The sequence below is a fragment of the Poeciliopsis prolifica genome, unplaced genomic scaffold (assembly GCF_027474105.1).
Source record: "Poeciliopsis prolifica strain line A6 unplaced genomic scaffold, Auburn_PproV2 SCAFFOLD004, whole genome shotgun sequence".
NCBI lineage: Eukaryota > Metazoa > Chordata > Actinopteri > Cyprinodontiformes > Poeciliidae > Poeciliopsis > Poeciliopsis prolifica.
Window position 1 is genome coordinate 8740831 of NW_026562379.1, and position 15459 is coordinate 8756289.

General features: G+C 36.7%; 1 long non-coding RNA gene and 1 pseudogene across 1 annotated transcript; both read left to right on the top strand.

The window, feature by feature from the left end:
- The first annotated feature begins 423 nt into the window (after window positions 1-423).
- Window positions 424-12482, top strand: LOC129359326 (von Willebrand factor A domain-containing protein 5A-like; annotated as a pseudogene).
- Window positions 12483-14159: 1677 nt separating this feature from the next.
- Window positions 14160-15429, top strand: LOC129358758 (uncharacterized). The gene is made up of 3 exons (XR_008605835.1): window positions 14160-14255; window positions 14994-15055; window positions 15241-15429. It is a non-coding gene; the product is annotated as an uncharacterized LOC129358758 (long non-coding RNA).
- The last annotated feature ends 30 nt before the right edge of the window (window positions 15430-15459 follow it).

Below are 15459 nucleotides of genomic sequence, written 5' to 3' on the forward strand. Positions count from 1 at the left end.
AGATTTTATTAAAACTGATGGAGAGAATAGAATTTATTGCCATTTGCACAATTACACAATAAAAGCACTTTGAAATTCTTGTGTGTTTTGCCAACTCAAGAAAGTTTTTTTTTTTAAAAAGATATGCTTCCTATTTAAAAACAAAACCTGAAGAACTTTAGATGTACTGTCTTCAAAACTAAAACAGGAGCTCAATTTCAATACTTTTCTTTGTCTCACAATATTTATCGAACAATTACGAATGCTTTGTCCTTTCATGTGAATCGGTTGTTGCACTCCATGACACACTTAAAGGCAAAGAGGTACAGTCTGATCAAGAATAAGGAAATAAAAACGTTACAGCGGAAAGTAAATTTGCTCGAACTGTATGTTCGCATAGGGCTGGGCTTCACTGACAATGCTCATAACAAAACCGAGCGTTCCCGGTAGTGGAACAGCTGATGTCTTGTTTGAGCAGCAGGTCTTCAGATAACGCGCAGTAAATTCTGTATTTCTCCGTTAGAAGCGTCTGTCCTCACTGGTAAGCTTCCTTCACTTCTTTTCTGAGTTTATTTGAGCTGACGCACTTTTTAGCACTTACACCAACACAAACACGAACAGCTGCGCTTTTGGTCTGAAAGCAAATCCAACTGAGTCACCGCATTTCTAAGGAAGCCTTCCTGGTTTGCATGCAGTCAAGCCCACATTTCGACACCCGGTCGAACTTTGTACGTTTTCTTAAAGATTTTTAACTGACTATTTTAAAATAAAAATATTTATTTTGGTAGCAGTGTCTCAAACAAATTAAGAAAACTCTAATAAAAGTCTGCTCTCTTAAAATGTGATTCTGTTTAACTTCGCAAAATTAATCTAAAGTCAGATTTTTGAGAGGCTTGTGGTGTGACACACTCTAAAGTAAAAAATATCAAAGTTCCACGATATTTACTCTGAAGTCACCAATGAAATTCCTACTATGCGGTGCTTTTGAGTTCCCATGCCATAATGTGGGATAGCCTATTGGGGTAAAGGTGACCTGATATTTGTAGATCTATCTTACCATATATGACTTATATGTGCCACAAAACACAACCGTTTACAAGATTCATTTATTTAAAGTAATTAAATCCGATTTTTAAATGCAATGCTTACTTCACTGTCATGTCCCCTTTACAAGTGAAATTTTTTCCTGATTAATTTTCAGTGTTTTCTTTCTTTTTGCTTGTGATATTACAAAAAGTAGCTGCCTACTTTAAAGCTTTTAACCCATTTCCCCCCAAAGTTTCTTCCTCACAGGAACAATGGTGAACTGCTGTGGTCTGCTCACTGACAAGAAGGAACCAGGTACTCAGCTGTTCCTAAACAGCCTATAATAACAGATTTTATGGTTGCATGTACCTCAGTCATGTCCTCTTTTTAATCTAATTGATTTATTGGTTTCTTCAGCATAGAAGGAACAATGAACAGTTTAATTGAGATGTATTTAAACATTTCCTATGGTTCATTCATGTCTTTCTTTTGCTGATTTAGTTCCTCTGAAGAGCATTGATGCTCAACTGGAGGTGAAGGACCATGTAGCTACTCTGGTCTCCACTCTGAACTATGAGAACAAGGAGGACAAACCTCTAGAGGCTGTGTTTGTCTTCCCTCTGCCTGGAGATGCTGCCGTGTGTCATTTCAGTGCTCAGATTGGAAAAACACACATTGTAGCTGAGGTGAAGGAGAAACAGCAGGTGAGCTGGAACAAAGATGTCTTCTTTATGAAGAAGCTGAAACACAATAAAGTGAACATTGCTGACATGTTTCATGTGGACTGCAGGCTCAGGAGGAGTATGATGATGCCCTGAGCTCCGGTCAGCAGGCCTTCCTGTTGGAGGAGAGTGACGAGAGTCCAGATATCTTCTCCATGAAAGTGGGCAGTCTGCCTCCAGGAGAGAGCGCCTCCATCAGGCTGGAGTACGTCACTGAGCTGGCTGTGCAGGCTGATGATGGGTTGAGGTTCTGTCTGCCTGCTGTGCTCAACCCTCGATACCAACCTCAGGGTAGGAAAACCAGCTGATAGATGGATGCACAAATATACATTTTAATTACAAACTAAGTGACTCCCAGTTTTCTCTCATGTTGTTTCCAGGTAGTGAAGGTTCCAGTGTCCAGGTGACCTCAGTTCCAGCCTCTCTGGTGCCCTACAGTCTGTCCTTTTCTGCCCGAGTGTCCTCTCCTCGTCCAATCTCTAAAATAGAGTCCAGTTGTTCTCTGGAGCCTCTTCAGTATCTCAACGCTGATCAAACTCAGGCGACGGTGGGTAAAGAGTTGATGTTACTGCTGGAAGTAGTTATTACAAACAAGATAATTCACTTTCGTTTTTTTATTTCTGTTTTTGAATTATAGGTTAAATTGGGTGGAGGACACAAGTTTGACAGAGACATTGAGCTACTGATTTATTACAAAGACGCCCACCAGCCCTCTGCTATAGTGGAGGCAGGACAGGCCTCTGCCAAACCTGGTGAGAACCGATTACTTGAGGTGTTACTGATTATTAATTGTTGGAATATGAGAAGGTTTATGTATTTTTTAATTTTTTCCATCTCCAACATGCAGGCTCTCTGATGGGTGATCCAGTGGTGATGGTTAGCCTTTACCCTGAGTTCCCCCAGTCAGTGATGTCGTCACTCGCCGCCTGTGGAGAGTTTGTGTTCTTGGTGGATCGATCAGGAAGTATGGGCTGCGCCATGAAACAACACACCGCAAGAAACTCGCATTAGCAGTGCACGGGTATTTATTTGTGTTTTAAAGGAATGTTTGAGGGTTTTTTCTTACCCCTTAATTGTCACCCCAAAAGCTCTTAAATGCAATTCAACTGGTTCATGAGGGTACTGGTTTTCTCATGCAGCTACATTTCTGTGTGGAGTTGATGACTCTTCATTTTATTTAATACAGAAAATGTCTTAAGTTTGATTAATTAGAGTAAGATATCCATTTAAAAGGAAAACTTTCCTTATCTGAGAAGGATTAGAACAAACATCAGGTTTTTGCGATACTGAAACAATTGTCTTAAAAATGCTTTCTTTGCGAGTACCATTGTCAGAACCAGAAATCTAGCAATTTTGTCACTTGGTATTCTTTAGACTTTTAACCAAGCAGTTATTTTCTCTGTTCAGACTTTCTTTATAAAGGTTCATTTTCTGAGACTTCCCACCATTATCTTTGTCATAAAGTAATTGGCACTCCTGATGTAAAAAAAACCTAAACAAACCCTTACAGCTCCTGACATCTTGTCTTTATTTAGGACACTTTGCTGCTGCTGTTGAAGAGTTTACCAATGGGCTGCTACTTCAACATTTACAGTTTTGGTTCTTCCTTTGAGCACATTTTCCCGTAAGTGTCATCTAAGCCTTTCCTTCACCGACAACCACTCAATAAAGAAAATATTTACTAGTCCCTAACTTTCCTTAATTTCTACTCAGGAGCTCATTTAAAAGTGTTTCCTTTCATTTTGTTCAGTATATATATATTTTTTTATTGGTTGTATTGTTCTTAATGGCAGTAAGAGTGTGGAGTACAGTGAGAAGACCATGGAGGAGGCTCTGAATAAGGTTGAAAAGATGGAGTCTGATCTGGGAGGAACGGAGATTCTTCAACCTCTCCAGCACATTTACAGCCAAGCCTGCATTCCCAAACATCCTCGACAGGTCAGCTATACACACTGATATTGCAACAGCTCTAGAAGTTGCACCAGCAAATAATCAGCTTTATCACATCTATGTGAAATGAACAATGTGATTGTTCACCACAATAACTCCTACTGCTGCACCCATTTCTGGAATGTTAGACAAACTTGTTTTCTCCGAAGCTCACTTACATCTCCTCCCTCAGTTGTTTGTCTTCACTGATGGAGAGGTGGGAAACACCAAAGAAGTTACTGATCTTGTTAAGAAGAATGCAGGCTCCCACAGGTGAAACCATAAACCTACAGATTCCCAGTCTGCTTTATGTTCTGATGTTATTTTGAGTTTGAAATCAAACTTTTGTATCGTAGGTGTTTCTCTTTTGGGATTGGAGAAGGAGCCAGCTCTGCTCTCATCAACGGGATGGCCAAAGAGGGCGGAGGTCACGCTCAGTTCATCACTGGGGCTGATAGGATGCAACCAAAGGTAAAAGCAAACAAAAAAAAACTGTAAAAAATTAAAATGTGATTATAGTAAAAGTAAATAATTTCACAACTATTGTTTGAACCACAGGTGATGCAGTCACTCAGGTTTGCACTGCAGCCAGTTGTGGAGGACATTTCTGTCTCTTGGGATTTACCAAAGGGAGTGTCTGCCACTGTTCTCTCTCCACCCATTACAGCTATTTTTCAGGGTCAAAGGTCACTGATTTATGCTCAGCTAACTCTACAGGTGGGGTCACACACACACACACACACACACACACACACACACACACACACACACACACACACACACACACACACACACACACACACATATATATATATCTTCATCCTAATCAACAAATTTTTACAGAGTTCAGAGGCAACAGATGGCAGTGTGACAGTGAGATACAGCCTGGCAGGTCATCCCTCTCAGAGCCAGTTTCACTTCAATCTCAAACATGCAGATGACTCTAGGTAAGACTACTTACCTAGAGCCCCCCTGCATCTGTTTTAGCAGGGGGGCTGACAGTCAGACACACAGTAAGCAGGTTATTGTTAAGCTCTAAATAAAGCATCAGTCTGAACTTTACCAAGTTAACTAGTTTAATTAACATGTGGTAATTAAACTAGTTACCACAGTATATTTTAAGAAATTATTAGAATTTTGGTCTAAAATAATTTGGAAGCCGTAACTAATTTCAACAGTTCTTTTTGTATTGAAGTTGTCAAATTTGTTAGTAAAAGCAAACCACAGCTAATCTATTGATGTTTCACGGAAATGACTGTATTTGTGTAAGTCATATGATATTCATGGAAACTATTTCCCTGTTGCTCAAAAACATAAAGTGTTCCCTTTGTGTTAAGTTATTTTTTAGAGGGCTCGACATCCTGTGTCCTTGTGTAATCATAAGATTTTAGGACAGTTGGAACGTCTCTTAAATGGCAGAACATTTTCAGCCATAGTGTATGGGTCAAGAATTGTCAACTAGATGTTATTAGCAGAGGGGCTGCACAGTGGTGCAGTTGCTGGCTCTGCTGCCTTGCAACAAGACAGTCCTGGGGTCCTTCTGCATGGAGACATCTTCAGGGTTTTCACTTTAGTTGTAGTTCTCCTGAACTGTGGCCTGAATTTCATTGGTGCCTGTTTAAGTCCAGTCGTTTAGAGCTACTGTTTAGTAAAACCTTGATGGTCAGGCATATCAAACCTGACAATCAGGTTTGCAAATGAGTTCTGTGGGTATGGGAGTTGCTATGGTGGGGAAACCCAGTGTGATCAGGAGTTGTCCGTTGTAGCTGATGTGTTTTTCGTGTTCATAGTCAGGATCTCAAAGTGCAGCTGTATAATGAACGATGTTATTTATCTACAGTGCTGATTTTAATTTCCTCATTTCTCCCTTTCTCTGTTTCTAAATTGACCAGGTGGTTATTTTAGTTTACAAAACACTTTTGGGAGAATAAAGAAGGTGCACAAGGAAATATAAGTGAAGATAGGATCCCGACTCTTTGCTTCATAAATCAGAAATTATTTTTGTTCATTTGATGTATCTTGGTTTCACTCCAACAACGAATGGAAAATTAATCTTGACAGAAATCCAACCATACCCTAAAGGAAAAAAGGGGGATGTTACAGAAAAAAAACAAATATAGTAGAGGGATTAATCTTTATGTTGAAAGAGATTGAGCTCCATCTTTAGATGTTTCTCCTTCTTGTCTGCAGATTAACAGTCCACAGACTGGCTGCTCGCACTATGATTCGCTCCCTGGAGTCGGAGGAGAGGACACAAAGGAAACAGAATGATGAAGAAATGAAGAAAAAGGTGGTGGAGCTCAGTGTCCAATCAGGAGTGAGCAGTTCTTTCACTGCCTTCATAGCTGTTAACAAAGACAGCGGCAAGTCCGTTGAAGGACCACTGGTGCGCAGAAATGTACCGACACCTTTCTATGGAAGTGAGTGATTTTCATTTTAAATAGTTGTTAATAGAGAGTTATAATAGGTATAAATAGTAAGTAAACCTCCTATTGACTGCAAATATCAACTGACTATGAACTGATATGATACATTGATCAAATAAGTTTAAGTATGAAATTATTCAGATGAAGAAGTAGAATTTCTCCCATAATACAGTGTTTATTAAAAATATTCACCCCTTTTGCACTCTATCAGTGTTACAAATCAATTATGATCAACAAGATTTAGCTTTGTTTGATAATATTAAACACCATATATAATATGTTTGGACACTGCAGTAGCAAATTCTTTCTTAATCCAAATGTGGCAAAGGTCGCTGGGATCGGGAGTCGAGGCCCCCAAATGTGGGGCGTGCTAACCTCCTGCGCCACCACAGCATGCCCCAGTATATTTTAAGAATTTATTAGAATTTTGGTCTAAAATAATTTGGAAGCTGTAACTAATTTCAACAGTTCTTTTTGTATTGAAGTTGTCAAATTTGTTAGTAAAAGCAAACCAGGCCAGCTCTACATTTAGGATCAGATTTAATCTTTGTCTGAATCCATGCTCATGGCTTTTGAAAATATTTGTTTGTGTGCTCAAAAGTCAGAATAGAACCTTCTAAAATCAACTTTTGGAATAAAATGTATTAGTTTTTCTATCTATCTGTCTGTCTGTCTTTTTAAACATGTTCATGTCCTTTGGTCTAGGGAACATTATGGCTGCAGCTTGTTGTGCACCACCAATGGCTAGTAAGTAAAACTCTAAGGAGGAACTGCTACAACTTAAAAACATAATTACTTTGTACTTGGAAACCATTTATCATCAATAATAATTTATTAAAATTTTGGATACATTTTCACACAAATGGAAGAGAAACAGTCACAATAGCATGTATTGTACTTTTTATTGCTGTTTACATGATACCAAGTTATGCAAAAATTATACTGCAGTAAGTTTGTGTACTTTTGTTTTAGTATTTTTTTTAGCGTTTTGTTGTTTTAAATTTTGTTTTAACAGTTTTAGTAATGATAAAAGTAAGGTCTCGGTGCATAATAATTTCAGTTTTATTTTCTTTGGTAAGAAGCATTATAAAATAATTGTAACAAATAATATATCAGCTAATTCTTTGTTCACAAATTTATGTCTGTTTCAAGCAATGTTTAAGGTTAAAAAAGAAAAGTTAAAATACTTGTATGAATTTTACGGCATACAGTGAATATTGACAACTGCATGTTGGAATAACACAAATGAGGAGTTCACTTATTCCAGTATTATTAGACATGTATCTTGCAAACCTGGCTACACTTATTGTGGTTTAAAGCGCATCCTTGTCCAGTTCATGTGTGAAAATAAAATCAGTACAACCTTAAAAACCTTTTTACCAGTGGTGACTTTTAGTTGGGCATTCTCAACCAGAAACCCAGTAATGCCCCCTAGTTCACCAGCACTAACATGGCCACTGACAGTCAGACACACAGTAACCAGGTTATTGTTAAGCTCTAACTAAAGCATCAGTCTGAACTTCACCAAGTTAACTAGTTCAATTAACATGTGGTAATCTGATACCACAGCTAATCTATTGATGTTTCTTTGCTGATGCTCACAGCACGGTCACACCCAAACAAATTGCTTGAAATGTCTCCATTAAATTACACTGCAAAAGCGCTTCATATGAAAAACTTTTAGTTTTTACAGATTTTTATTTATTTATGTTTTTAGATTTTTCTCATCTTTACCTCGGTCTATGCAGTTCTCCCAGCATAGATGGGATGACTCCATAGTTATCCATAGACGGATACCTTTTATCAATAAATGATATCTGTCTAGGCAGACGGATGCAATTATCCGTCTGCAGAGACGGATGTAAAAATCTAAAAATCTTGAGACAACTGAAAAACTTACTGAAGCCCAGACGTGTTGATTAAAACAGGTAAAGTGAATTTTACATTTGGATTTAGAGATTCAATCTGAGAACACCCTAAATGTGTCTAAGTGTTCAGTGTCATATTCACCAAAATAAAAATAGAAGAGTCTGAAAACGGTTATTGTAATATAATGTCACAATCTTAGAACTCTTATTTTTTTTTTCATGTCTCTCTGTGTCTCCAAGGAGTAATGAAATGCAGTGCACCTATACGATTGCGTAAGTAAAAACTCTAACTCACTGTTTCTTAAGGTTTTCACTATATACTTGGACTGCATTCACCATTAGTAATAATTTACGATTGTTTAATTTCTGGTCCATTTGGCACAAATGGACCAGAAATTAAACAATCGATGATTTGCTGCACAGCCACAGTATGTGCTTTAATTATATTGTCCAAATTAGAGCAAGTATTTTACTTGCTGTCGTTCACATGACACAGATTTCTTAAAAGATGTTACTGAAAAAGGTTTTGTACTTTAACACTGAGATTACCGTACACACTCAGATTTCATTTGTTTAAAGCGAAATAGAAACTTTATAGGTTATTTTTAGTTACATTTAGTCATGTCATTTTGGTAAAGATAAAATGAAGCCAGAAAGAAATTGTTAGAATGAAATGTCACAATCTTAGAACTCTTATTTTTTTTTAATGTCTCTCTGTGTCTCCAAGGAGAAATGAAATGCAGAGCACCTTTACGATTGCGTAAGTAAAAACTCTAACTCACTGTTTCTTAAGGTTTTCACTATATACTTGGACCGCATTCACCATTAGTAATAATTTACGACAAATCTTGAATAACATTTGGCACAAATGGAACAGAAATTAAACAATCGATGATTTGCTGCACAGCCACAGTTTGCGCTGTAATTAGATTTCCCAAATTAGAGCAAGTATTTTACTTGCTGTCGTTCACATGACACAGATTTCTTAAAAGATGTTACTGAAAAAGGTTTGTGTACTTTAACACTGAGATTACCGTACACACTCAGATTTCATTTGTTTAAAGCGAAAATAGAAACTTTATAGGTTATTTTTAGTTTACATTTAGTCATGTCATTTTGGTAAAGATAAAATGAAGCCTGAAAGAAATTGTTAGAATGAAATGTCACAATCTCACTTCATTTTTCATTTATTCTGATGTAGCTATGATGGATATGTCTGCTTCCCCAGTTTTGGGTAAGTAAAAAGAGCTGGTCCATCAACAAATAATAATTCAAACTGCAACTGAAAAACATATTTGCTATATACTTGAATACCTTTTGCAATCAGTTATAACTAAAACCAAGCTTGTGCAAATTAACACAGAGATGCCCATATATTTGTTTGGGAAAAGATTGATAAAGTTGTGGACTTCAGTTGTAGATTATTTTTAACTTGACTCTTTTTTTTTTTCTTTTTTTTTGTAAAGCTTAAATAAAAGTTCACCGACCAAATGTTTCATAACCTATTACTATTTGTTCAGTTTTACTATGAGCTTATATCTGATAATGTAAAAATGCACACATCCATAGACAAGCACACTATATAGAAAAATCTGTGAAAACAAGATTTTCTTCAACTTTTCGAAGAATAAAAATATAAATATAATTGACCCTCTTTCCGGCATACATGTTAATGGAAATAACATCTCAGACACTTTTGATTTATCCTTAAGACCCTACTTCCTGGTATATGGCGTCATGAACATATGCAAACAGGCCGATTTACTTGTACACTGAGTTTTTTTTGTTTGTTTGTTTGTTTTACTTTGAACATCTATCTTTATTTCTATTTTGTTTTTTTTTTCTTCAACATATATAGCTTCTGTTTGTGATAAAGCTGTACTAAAATCAGGTAAGTGTACTTTCATAACCATATCCATTCATTGTTTACACCAGTTTTACAATGTATGGTCACAGAGGACACTGATGTCTATCTTGACTTGTCAGTGGGGTCACCAGTCAATCACACAACACCACACAGACACAATCAACAGAAACCATGCAAGCATACATTTATGGCTATGGGGGAATTTTAGAATAATTAATTAAACTACCATGTTTCTGGGCAGTGAAAGGAATATGGAATATTTGTGAAATATCCAGATGGACTGATCTTGGTATTTTTATCATCACAATAACAAATGATGTAGTACTTGACAGGATATTATTTTTTTAGGTCTCATCTATGCAAATTTCACATGCCCATAATATAGATGGCCTGCTGGGCCAGACTTTCACTGCCCACTACATTTACTTTTTGATGTATATTGTGTTTTTAGTTGCTGACATCCTCACACTCACAAAGAGGACATTGTTGTGAAGAAGAAGAAAGAATAGTGTCTTCAAAAAGTTGTTGTAATTTGCAATGTTACAATATTTGGCAACAGAATTGAAATTATTTGTTTTCATAAGTACTTGAGTGGAATTTACAGAACAATTGTAATAAAACTCACTTTTGTTTTATCAATAAGACAAGAGCTAAGACTTTTATTGAACTTTTTCTATTCCACATTTGACATGTTTGAAGAAGACTTTCTGGAAGAATCCAGTGAGCCAGAAGCTGTGGTACCCAGTAAAGATGCTCTGCTGCAGCTGGTGTCCCTGCAGAAGGCATCTGGCTACTGGATGCTTGATGCAATTCTGGCTGCTGTGCTGGGAAAGACCGGCGAGCAAGTGGAAAAGGCAAAGCCACAGTCGGTGGGTTCTAAGCTAATATTTAATATCAATTTTAAGGTGTTATGTTTCAAAAATTCCCACATGAAGAAAATGAGGAGTAAAATTGTAGGTAGTGCAAATGATCATCACTCTGACCATTTATTTGCTAAATCGGCTCAATAATGTTTATGGTTTCTTGCAGTTAGGGAAGTTTAAGATCGTTTGCAGAGGTAATGAATAAAATGCAGGAAAAACAAACATGCAGTCATTCACTCAGACCTGAGAACAACTTGAAGGCCATTTGTCTTACCATCCATGTATTTGCATTGTGGGATGTTGGAGTATCAAGAGTCAAAGAAAACTGATGGAGAACATAGAAACTCAACACAGAAAGTCTCCAGGGATTTGAACCGCGAACCCTGTGAGGCAAATGAGTCAACCACCATGTTTTAGTGTTGAGCTGTAAAGGGAGAGTTGATACGGAGTTAATCAACTGAACACACATAAGAAACGTGAGACTTAAAAAATAACCACCAAACTGAAAATAGCCAGCAAAATACAGAGTAACATAAGTATTTTTTGTTTGTTTGTTTGTTTTTCCACAGTAATGAATAATAATAAAATTAAGTGACAGTAATGGGATTTAATGAAAATACCTGCAATCCATCAAGCAACTTTTGGCATGATATGGTTTTGTGTGTCTCATTTCTGTTAATTAGGTCAACAATGAAGTGTGGGCCTCCATTCTGGCTCTGATTTGGCTTCATGGTTTTAAGATGGATGCAAAGGAGGAATGGGAGCTTCTGGCTATGAAGGCTGCATCATGGATTAAAGCTCAGTCAGGTGATGCACATTACAACGGTGTTGTGTGTTAAAATAGAAGGCTATTCAGGTGCAAAAAGAATTTGTGAATGCTTTCATCCCTTTTTTGCCCTTTCAGCTCCATCTGTGTCAGAGTGTGTTGAAGCTGGAAATACACTGTTGGGTTGCAGCATGAAGAGAGAAGCTCTGGGGCTCTGAGGTTTTCCGTATGAAAGTTGATGATCAAAAAGCAGATTTAATCTGTTTCTACAAGCTTATGACTTCACTCTGTTTTTGGAACAACATTGTTTGTGTGAAAAAGAAACCAGGAGTAACACATAAATACATTTTATTTACAACTTTTGTACATGTGTTTTCAACAGTTTTCATTAAACAATGTTTATGTAATAAATAAGAAAAATGCTTTTTAAAAAAAGACAAAATGTTCCCACTATTCTTAGGTGATTTCCAAAATCACTTAAGAATTAATTTCCATACTATTTTTCAGGTTAGTTTTGCTTTGGCTTCTGTTCAGTTTGAAAGAACGCAATTTGATTTATGTAATTTATAGTTGATTCAAGTTGTGGAATAATCACTGGTGACCCAGGTTTATGAAGATAACTTGTTTATCTTCATAAACTGTTGTTAACTGTTGTTAGTTTATAAATCACTGAACGGTTTAGCACCACAATACATCAAAGATCTGAAAGCTGCTTCTCCTCTCTTGGTTCTGGTTCTGGTCTGCTCTGCATCCCCAGAACCAGAACCAAGAGAGGAGAAGCAGCTTTCAGCATCTATGCACCAAAACTTTGGAACAAACTTCCAGACAACTGTAAAACAGCGGAAACCCTGACTTCTTTTAAATCGCAACTAAAAACACACCTGTTTAGAATTGTATTTGAAATGTAATATGTAACAATGTATTGTCTATTATATGTTGCATGACTTTGTGTTCTTGTGTTTATGATGTAAAGCACTTTGAAATGCCTTGCTGAAATGTGCTATACAAATAAAATTTGATTGATTGATTAATGTGACCTACCTGCTAAGTTTTGTCATACTAACCTGCCTTGTCACAGCATAAGATTATACAGAAGAGAGAACTTTTTTAATATATATAAAAGCATTGAATTATGTAGTCAAGACAAGCTCCATCTTTGTCAGTGTGCTGATCTGGAAATACATTGTTGGTGTATTTCCAACAATGTATTGTTGGAAATGCATTGCATTACCTTCAACTTGTAAAAGTTTCCTTTAATTTTACAAGTTAAAGGTAAATGCATTACCTTTCACTTGCACTACAGGTAATGCAAGTTTCAAATTCAACTTAGAAAGTCACATGGTTGCTGTTGTGAATTAGACTCCATCAGTAAGAAGCCTATCCCCAAAGTTTCATTGTTGGGAAAAAGAAACAAGTTACAAATGGCCAAAGAACTGATTGGCTGATTTACAGAAGAAAATGGTGCAATGCTTTACAGGCTGATGAAAGCAAAATTCTTTATTTTGAATATTTTTCTTATGACTCATAAACACTGAATACAAGTCACAGCAAACTCTGAGGACACTAAAGCATTGAGGTGTCTTTTATACTATGGCGTAAGATGTATTGATTGCTCCCCAGCCATCATGTATTGGTTTGAGTACATCCAAATATTTTCTACCATGTTGTAATGCTACTTTATGATGCAATTATGTTGAAATTAGTGTTTCAACAAAACAACACCCCCCCAAACACAATAATAAGTAAGCCTCATAGAAAAATTAAGATTGTGGAGTGGTCATCCATATCCCTGGACTTTAATCTAATAAAAACCTAATTTAAATAAAACAAACACCTGCAAACAAATGTAAGGAACTATGGAATATATTCCAATCACCCTGGCCTGGTATTTGGTTGTGACACATATAAGAATGTCTCTGAAACAGTACCGTATTTTCCGGACTGTAAGTCGCTCCGGAGTATAAGTCGCACCCCCTACCAAACGAAGAAAAAAACTGTGACTTATAGTCTGGAAAGTACGGTAGTTATGCAATAAAATTTTGTGTAGTGATTCACATAAAACCATCAGTAATTTACACTTTTCTCATGCAGAGGAAAATAAATGATCTCTTTTCACATGAACATGCCACTTTGAAATGCAACTTTGTACTTAGAAAATATGTAAATAACTACATTAATTACAAAAAATACCATCGGCATTTTTAAGTCAGCCATATATGTCACAATATTTCTGCCTCTTGACAAAGTGAATGAAGAAGATTTTATTAAAACTGATGGAGAGACTAGAATTTATTGCCATTTGCACAAATACACAATAAAAGCACTTTATTGTGTATCTAAAGTAAAAATATAAAACTTTCTTGTGTTTTGCCAACTCAAGAAAGTTTTTTTAAAAAGATATGCTTCCTATTTAAAAACAAAACCTGAAGACTTTAGATGTACTGTCTTCAAAACTAAAACAGGAGCTCAATTTCAATGCTTTCCTTTTTCTCCCAATATTTATCGAACAATTACGAATGCTTTGTCCTTTCATGTGAATCGGTTGTTGCACTCCATGACACACTTAAAGGCAAAGAGGTACAGTCTGATCAAGAATAAGGAAATAAAACAGTGGAAAGTAAATTTGCTCGAACTGTATGTTCGCATAGGGCTGGGCTTCACTGACAATGCTCCACCCACCCGGTGCGCTCTCATAACAAAACCGAGCGTTCCCGGTAGTGGAACAGCTGATGTCTTGTTTGAGCAGCAGGTCTTCAGATAACGCGCAGTAAATTCTGTATTTCTCCGTTAGAAGCGTCTGTCCTCACTGGTAAGCTTCCTTCACTTCTTTTCTGAGTTTATTTGAGCTGACGCACTTTTTGCACTTACACCAACACAAACACGAACAGCTGCGCTTTTTGTCTGAAAGCAAATCCAACTGAGTCACCGCATTTCTAAGGAAGCCTTCCTGGTTTGCATGCAGTCAAGCCCACATTTCGACACCCGGTCGAACTTTGTACGTTTTCTTAAAGATTTTTAACTGACTATTTTAAAATGAAAAAATATTTATTTTGGTAGCAGTGTCTCAAACAAATTAAGAAAACTCTAATAAAAGTCTGCTCTCTTAAAATGTGATTCTGTTTAACTTCGCAAAATTAATCTAAAGTCAGATTTTTGAGAGGCTTGTGGTGTGACACACTCTAAAGTAAAAAATATCAAAGTTCCACGATATTTACTCTGAAGTCACCAATGAAATTCCTGGTATGTGGTGCTTTTGAGTTCCCATGCCATAATGTGGGATAGCCTATTGGGGTAAGGTGACCTGATATTTGTAGATCTATCTTACCATATATGACTTCTATGTGCCACAAAACACAACCGTTTACAAGATTCATTTATTTAAAGTAATTAAATCCGATTTTTAAATGCAATGCTTACTTCACTGTCATGTCCTCTTTACAAGTGAAATTTTTTCCTGATTAATTTTCAGTGTTTTCTTTCTTTTTGCTTGTGATATTACAAAAAGTAGCTGCCTACTTTAAAGCTTTTAACCCATTTCCCCCCAAAGTTTCTTCCTCACAGGAACAATGGTGAACTGCTGTGGTCTGCTCACTGACAAGAAGGAACCAGGTACTCAGCTGTTCCTAAACAGCCTATAATAACAGATTTTATGGTTGCATGTACCTCAGTCATGTCCTCTTTTTAATCTAATTGATTTATTGGTTTCTTCAGCATAGAAGGAACAATGAACAGTTTAATTGAGATGTATTTAAACATTTCCTATGGTTCATTCATGTCTTTCTTTGCTGATTTAGTTCCTCTGAAGAGCATTGATGCTCAACTGGAGGTGAAGGACCATGTAGCTACTCTGGTCTCCACTCTGAACTATGAGAACAAGGAGGACAAACCTCTAGAGGCTGTGTTTGTCTTCCCTCTGCCTGGAGATGCTGCCGTGTGTCATTTCAGTGCTCAGATTGGAAAAACACACATTGTAGCTGAGGTGAAGGAGAACAGCAGGTGAGCTGGAACAAAGA